Genomic DNA, 8,279 nt, shown 5'->3' with positions numbered 1-8,279 from the left:
AGAGAAAGAAAATTCTTCCTCATGTCCTAATTAATTTCTATTCCTTCATGCCTAGCATGTAAAACAAATAATGTGGTCTTTAATTCCTTGGGTGTCGTGGAATCTTGCTGTTATTAAAATCCGCATTTCTGCTTTTCCCTCATGATAACGTATATCAAAAGTAATTAACTGTAACGTGCAGTGAACTGCGAGAAGGTGACAGAAGTAGATACAATTTAGAATGTTTGGAAGTTCAGTTGAAAAGAAACAATCAAATGACAAGACATATGGTTACAGAATAAACTGAAAGACTATCCTTTGCATGTAAGGAATTAACACAAAGGAGTAACTTGAGGTTTTCATTGTTTCCCAACAGTCCACTATTTTCATGCGAGATGTCTCACTGAAAGTGATATGCCTTCCTGCAGTCTCACTAGGTCTCACTATCTTCACCACCTGTTCTCTTTTCAATCCAGAGTGTTGTGCCATTGGATCACCTGCTTGTACTCTTGGCATCCTTTACCTTAAATCATGCCAACAGCTCTGTAACGTCCTCCTTAGTCATCACAATGTGCTCTGGGACCAGCTCATGTTCTGTAATGTTAATCAGAAGTCCTTGTTACACAAATTGCTCAAGTTGCTACCTCAACCTGAGAATATTTTGCTGATGGCATCATCCTATGAGACCATAAGACATAGGTGCAGAACTAGGACATCTGGCCCATCGAGTCTTCTCTGTCATTCACTCATGGCTGATCCTTTTTTTCTCCTCCTCAACCCCATTTCCTGGCCTTCTCCCCATAACCTTTGATGCCATGTCTAACAAAAGTCTATCAATCTCTACCTTAAATACACTCAACGACCTGGTCTGCACAGCTGCATGTGGCAACAAATTCCACAAATTCACCACCCTTTGGCTAAAGAAATTTCTCCGCAACTCTGTTTTGAAAGAGTGCCCCTCTGTCCGGAGGCTGTGCCCTCTTGTCCTATACTCTCCCACCATGGGAAACATCCTCTCCACATCTCCTCTGTCTAGGCCTTTCAACATCCAAAAGGTTTAAATGAGATCGCCCCCTCATCCTTCCGAACTCCAGCGAGTACAGACCCAAAGCCATCAAATGCTCCTCGTATGATAACCCTTTAATTCCTGGAATCATCCTTGTGAACCATTTCTGGACCCTGTCCAATGCCAGCACATCTTTTTGAAGATGAGGGGCCCAAAACTGTTCACAATACTTAAAGTGAGGCCTCAGCAGTGCCTTATAAAGCCTCAGCATCACATCCCTGCTCTTGACTTGCAGCGGACTGAAAAGCTTGTGCATGTAGATATTAAGTAAGAGGATGTGTTGGAGCTTTTGGAAAGCATCAAGTTGGATAAGTCACTGGGACCGGATGGGATGTACCCCAAGCTACTGTGGGAAGCGAGGGAGGAAATTGTTGAGCCTCTGGCAATGATCTTTGCATCATCAATAAGGGGGAGAGAGGTTCCAGAGGATTGGAGGGTTGTGAATGTTGTTCCCTTATTCAAGAAAGGGAGTAGGGATAGCCCAGGAAATTATAGACCAGTGAGTCTTACTTCAGTGGTTGCTAAGTTGATGGAGAAGATCCTGAGAGGCAGGATTTATGAACATTTGGAGAGGCATAATATGATTAGGAATAGTTAGCATGGCTTTGTCAAAGGCAGGTCATGCCTTACGAGCCTGATTGATTTTTTTGAGAATGTGACCAAACACATTGATGAAGGTAGAGCCGTAGATGTAGTGTATATGAATTTTAGCAAGGCATTTGATAAAGTACTCCATGCAAGGCTAATTGAAAAAGTAAGGAGGCATGGGATCCAAGGGGTCATTGCTTTGTGGATCCAGAACTGGCTTGCCCACAGAGGGCAAAGAATGGTTGTAGACGGGTCATATTCTGCATGGAGGCCGGTGGCCAGTGGTGTGCCTCAGGGATTTGTTCAGGGACCCCTACTCTTTGTGATTTTCATAAATGACCTGGATGAGGAAGTGGAGGGATGGGTTAGTAAATTTGCTGATGAAACAAAGGTTGTGGATGTTGTAGATAGTGTGGAGGGCTGTCAGAGGTTACAACGGGACATTGATAGGATGCAAAACTGGGCTGAGAAGTGGCAGATGGAGTTCAACGCAGTTAAGTGTGAGGTGGTTCATTTTGGTAGGTCAAATATGATGGCAGAATATAGCATTAATAGCAAGACTCTTGGCAGTGTGAAGGATCAGAGGGATCTTGGGATCCGAGTCCATAGGACACTCAAGGCTGCTACGCAGGTTGATTCTGTGGCTAAGAAGGCATACAGTGCATTGTCCTTCATCAATCATGGGATTGAGCTTAAGAGCCGAGAAGCAATGTTGCAGCTATATAGGACCCTGGTCAGACCCTACTTGGAGTACTGTGCTCAGTTCTGGTCGCCTCACTATAGGAAGGACGTGGAAACCATAGAAAGGGTGCAGAGGAGATTTACAAGGCTATTGCCTGGATTGGGGAGCATGCCTTATGAGAATAGGTTGAGTGAACTCAGCCTTTTCTCCTTGGGGTGACAGAGGGTGAGAGGTGACCTGATAGAGGTGTATAAGATGATGAGAGGTATTGATCGTATGGATAGTCAGAGGCTTTTTCCCAGGGCTGAAATAGCTAGCACGAGAGGGCACAGTTTTAAGGTGCTTGAAAGTAGGTACAGAGGAGATGCTAGGTGTAAGTTTTTAACACAGAGAGTGGTGAGTGTGTGGAATGGACTGACAGCAGCGGTGGTAGAGGTGGAAATGGTAGGGTCTTTTATGAGACTCCTGGATGGATACAAGGAGCTTAGAAAAATAGAGGGCTATGGGTAAGCCTTGATAGTTCTAAGGTAAGGACATGTTCGGCACAGCTTTGTGGGCTGAAGGGTCTGTATTGTGCTGTAGGTTTTCTATATTTCTATGTTCTATGTTTGTATTCTAGACCTCTTGAAATGAATGCTAACATGGCATTTGCTTCCTCACCACCACCTTCCTCATCCCTTGCTGTACCACAATAATAGCTCTAGTGATATTTCCTTCCTGCATGTGCTGACAGTACATCTTAGTAGATTTAATCCCAACTTTGGCTTCTCCAGAAAAAGAATGAACATCTGATCATCATGAGTAGCAAGCACAATCAAGTCTGATTGTTGCAGCATTCCTTCACTTGGCTTATCTCTAAATTGATCTCTAAATTGATCTCCAATACCTGCTCTAATTCTTACTGTGTCGTTAATTACCTATAATCATGGTATAATTGCATGATGGTATTGCGGATCTTCCACAGACAGCATGTCTCCTATTCATTCTCCATGCTCTTCGAAAGGCACTCGGACGGGTATTTCAATGGGAAAGGAGTAGAGGGATATGGCCCTAATGCAGTCTTTTGGGATTGGAGTAGGTAGACATCATGGTGGTCATGGCTAAACAGGGACAAAAGGCCTACTTCTGTGCTGTACTCTAAAATGCTTTGTGATGGTTGCTTAGTGAGAGCCACTTTACAAATGCAAGTCATTCTTTTTGAAAAATCAAGGTTCAAGATTCAAGTTTATTTATCGCGTGTTCATCAAAACGTACAGAGTCACGTGTTAACAGCCAGCACACCCGAAGGCGTACTGGGGGCAGCCTGCAACTGTCACCACACCTTCTGGCACCAACATAGCATGCCGACAATGCCTGGCAGAGTGGCACAGAATACAGTAAGCAACAAGGCAGGAACAGCAGAACAAGCCCCGTCCCTCCTTTCCACACATGCACATACACAGTCTTTTAACCCCAGGACAGGCCTCCAGTGGTCTCGGACTTGCAGATGTTGGACTTTGACTTCCCCAGCTGACAGGGCATGATCAAAAGGACATGAGCTATTCAAAACTGCCAAAGGTGGCATCAGCAAAACCTCACAGTATGCTATTCAATGCCGGATTTTGAAGAACACTTACATTACTTTGCCCATGGACAGAGAAAAGCAAAGGGATGGGTGTTTGGCTCATTGATGGGACCAGCTATCACTTGAATTGTTTTATATGCTCCCCATCTACAAACTAGCATTTTTATCAATATAAGGTTATTATTTCTTCAGTTCGAAACCTGAGTACATCTGCAGAACGACACATTTCACAACATACGCCAGTGATACTAAACCTAATTCTGTTTCAGAACTTCAGAACTGTCCAGAAGTATCACTGAACAGTGTGCTCCACTATTGTTGGAACTAATCGGGAGGTCAACAATTTAGCTCTCAATGCATTTAATTTTGTGTTCTGTCTCCTGAATGTTTCATAACTTTGCTCGGACTATGGTCTGGCCCCTTTAACAAACTTTGAGTTTTAGCCTCAAAGGATAGCTGAAATCATAAACTTTCCCCCACCAAATGCTGAAGTGCCGATTCAATTGGAACTTTTCGGGTCAGGATTGAAAGATTTCTGTTGACTAAGGGATGTTGATCAGATAAAAGTTAACAGAGTTCAGCTACAGATCAGGTAGAATCTAACTGAATGCCCAGAAACCAATGTCCAAGAATGGAAAAATCTACAGAAAATGGTGGATACAGCCCAGTCCATCACAGGCAAAGCCCTCTCCACCATTGAGCACTGCCACAAGAAAGTAGCATCCATCAAGAACTCCCACCATCCAGGCTATGCTCTCTTCTCACTGTTGCATCAAGCAGGAGGTACGGGAACCTCAGGACCCACACCACCAGGTTCAGGAACAGTTATTACCCTTCAACCACCAAGCTGCTGAACCAGAGTGGATAACTCACTCATGTCAACTCTAAAACAACTCCATAACCTAGACTCACTTTCAAGTACTCTACAACTCATGTTCTCCATTTTTTTTTGCACTTTTTGTCTTCTATTGCACATTGGTTGTTTGTCAGTCTTAATTTATGTATAGTTTTTTTCACAAATTCTATTGCATTTCTTTATTTTTCAGTAAATGCTTGCAAGGAAATGAATCTCGGGGTAATATATGGTGACATATGCATACTTTGATAATAAATTTACTTTGATCTTGGCTTTGTCTTTGAATGCTAGAACAGGCTCAATGGGTTGAATGTCCTCTACTGGTTCCAATGTTCATGATTATACTGACAGGTAGCATCAGTAACTGTGAGAGATATGAGAAAGCTATCAACTTGCATGTTCAGCATCTAGCATTGGGCTGGCAGATCTGCAAGAGAATCTATTGGTCTTCCACCTCTGCCATCAAGGCTCCAGCTAAAGAGAAAATCAGACCTTGATGACAAGTCCACATTTAAAGAGAACCCCTGCGGTTTGGGGTAGGTGCCCTTGCCAAACTTTCGGAATTCGGGGAAGAACCATGTTTTCCATCTTTCTTGTTTTTCCCGGCTCTGATCAAATATCATTGTTCTGAAACATGCATTCTGTTTCCAGCTTTACAGATGCTGCTAACCTGGTGAACACTTCCAGTGCATTTTGTTTTAGTTCTTGATCCATTTTACCTGCTTTCAACTGAGTTAGGTACTTAAATACCTTCCACATGGCCACCAGGGTGTGCCCGCCATGTAGGGGTGAAATGGTAGGAGGATATCAGCAAGTTAAGGCTGATTTATACTTGGGCGTCAAATCTACGCCGTAGGTACGGTGTAGCAGCATACCCTACGCTGTACTCTACGCCAACCCTACGCCGTAGCCTAACGCGCACTTCTCCCAAAATGTAACTATGTGTCGCAGCGTCGCAGACCTCAACAACTATGATTGGTCCACTTGGTAGCAGTGCATTTCCTCCTACGCTGCAATAGCTTGCCATTGGGCAACTGAAAGGCAGGGAAAGAACTCTAGCTGCAATGCTTTCCGTAAAGCTTTGCAGACCTCTGAAATTATGGAAAACCCTGTGCTTGACGCCAGTTGACTTCCACCTGAAGCTAAAACTCCAATGGTGATTGCCAGTCTCTGAGTATACTGTGCATACAGTGATGCAAAATAAATGGTTGGAGACGATGAACCAAATCGTCAAATCTACCTGCCGACATAAAAAAAATATTTGAAATATATATCCTCGTCCATGTCTCTCAGTGGCCGGACAAGCACAGAAAATTCACCCTCCTTCAGTTTCAGTCGCCATTATTTGAAGTGTGAGCTTCTTCGTGTTGAGTTTCAACACGAAGAAACTCAACACAGTGGCACAGAAACCCCACCGCCAACTAGTGTTTTGGTGGTGAATTGCAGGGCAACACAGACACACCAACGCACAAGTATAAATGCTCACAACGGCGTAGCCCACTTGCGTAGGCTACCGCACAAGCTAGTACACACAAGTATAAATCAGCCTTTAGAGTGTTTCCAGTAACTACATTCCCATCCCCAATATCAAATCTCCAAAAATCTCTTCATAACTAATATGATTACCATCCCTCAGTCGAGCCTTATAAATGCTGTCCGCACTTCTCTAAAAAGAAAAGTCCTGACAATCTCAGAACAAAAAGGCATTTATCAGGAGATACAATTCCACCTTTATATAATATCTAACAACAATTAACATTCATCCTTGTGCCAGACTTCAGTGCCTGTGTCCTGTCTGCACATTTCCCAATGACCAAGGCTTTGGGAGTATGAGGCTTTTGTGCTAAAACTGATGACATGCCTATCAGCGTTGCTACGTGATCTTGAGTAGCTCTGGGCTTTGAGCGACCCAGACTGCTTCACCTTGGACTAAGTGTCTCTGACCTGAAATGTTAATTCTGTTTCTCGTTCCAAAGTACAGCTGAGTGCTTTTGGCATTTTTTTGTTAATATTTTTTAGATTTCCTCTAGCTGTAGCTTTGAGATTTTCTTGCAACATCTCGATGTGGGCTGTGGCAGTCTGATCGAGCTGGCAGTCTGGTCGATGGAAAAACATGCATGATATCATTCTAGCTGAGAAACTAAGGGTGCCTTTTCCATGGAAGCAAGGTGTCTCTCTCATGAGACTGTGCTCTGCACACAAAGATGGGTACTAAAGTGGCAATATGGCACAAGTGCTTGGCAATACCAATGCTTCATAGAGAGCATCCTCACATCAGCCACTACTGTCTGTTTTGATGAAACATCCTCTCTCTCACAATGTACGAAAACTACAGCGAACTGTCAGGTCATTTGCTGCAGTCTACCATCACTGCAGGATTTGTATGCGTCCAGGACAAACAAGCGGGCAGAAAATTCATTACTACCCAACCTGCAAACTGCCTTTTCCAAAAGTTCCCTTCTGTAAAGCACTATAGAGCTATTAAAACAAAAGCCACACCATCTTAAAAGAGTCTTTTCCCAGGCAGTTAATCTGATCAACCATTCTAGTCAGCCCCTTCCAATTCAGAGCCCACCTATTACCCCATCACAGCTCTACACAGTAAACACATTAAATCACTTCCGGTTTGATCGCCGGGCACTTGACCATGGTTTTCGGTCGGGCGCCAGATGCTCGGAGAGGTTTGGCGGGGGGCGGGCGCCCGGCACTCGGCTGGGGGCTGTGGTCGAGTGGTCAGCGACTTGGGCCGGCTCCCCCACCAGACAGACTGGTGAGGAGGGTGTGAGGACACCCAGCAGGACTAGAAAAAACAAAACCTGACAAAGGACGCATGAGCTCCTTGTGAGCCAACGGCCATCTTCCATGGAAGAGATTAAAGCCCCACAAATCGTATGCCATGCACCTAGTTAGAAGAGACATGATGAACTTGGGCGCTGCACCGTGTGCCTGGACCTGCCCAAGGCCTCCGCCTAAGGGAGGGCCGAGCTCGAAGAAGAAGCCGCGGCTGGAGGCCGACACGGCCTCGGGCTCAAGTTCGGCGGGGGCGGCAGCGGGTGGTGCCAAGGCAGCCTTCGAGAACAAACTGGAGGAGAGGCTGTACTTGGTGCTGTCGCAAGATCGAAGATGGAGGTGCATAGCTGCCAACCCCAGATTTGGGATGGCACCCACTGATTGACTGACATTGTAAGTACATGCTGGTGTTTATATATTTATCCACAACTTATTCCATTTTTGTATTTTAACTTCTAACTTTATAAAACTGATCCTTGATCCTTAATCCTGGAATATGGTGGGCAGATGACCTACCAAAGAAGCAGTGACAACTGCCATCATTATGATGATCTAGGTTATCGTGATGGAGCTGACCAACCATTTTCTGTTGACAGTAAAATCACGCTCCGATCAAAATGCTCCTACATACTGGGGCCAGATTCTTCTGTGCTCTGAGTTACCATATTTTATTCATGGTTCTGGATCTGAACATTGCTAGACAGGCCAGCAGTTGCTGCTCATTTCTACTCACTCCTGAAAAACTGGTGGCATG

The 8,279-nt window shown here is 44.5% G+C and overlaps 1 pseudogene; it reads right to left on the bottom strand.

Moving 5' to 3' along the window:
* Positions 1–508: 508 nt before the first annotated feature.
* Positions 509–3,306, bottom strand: LOC140185910 (DNA-directed RNA polymerases I, II, and III subunit RPABC1-like; annotated as a pseudogene).
* Positions 3,307–8,279: the final 4,973 nt, after the last annotated feature.

The sequence above is a fragment of the Mobula birostris genome, chromosome 21, assembly GCF_030028105.1.
Source record: "Mobula birostris isolate sMobBir1 chromosome 21, sMobBir1.hap1, whole genome shotgun sequence".
NCBI classification, from domain to species: domain Eukaryota; kingdom Metazoa; phylum Chordata; class Chondrichthyes; order Myliobatiformes; family Myliobatidae; genus Mobula; species Mobula birostris.
This window is presented reverse-complemented; position numbering and strand designations above follow the sequence as displayed.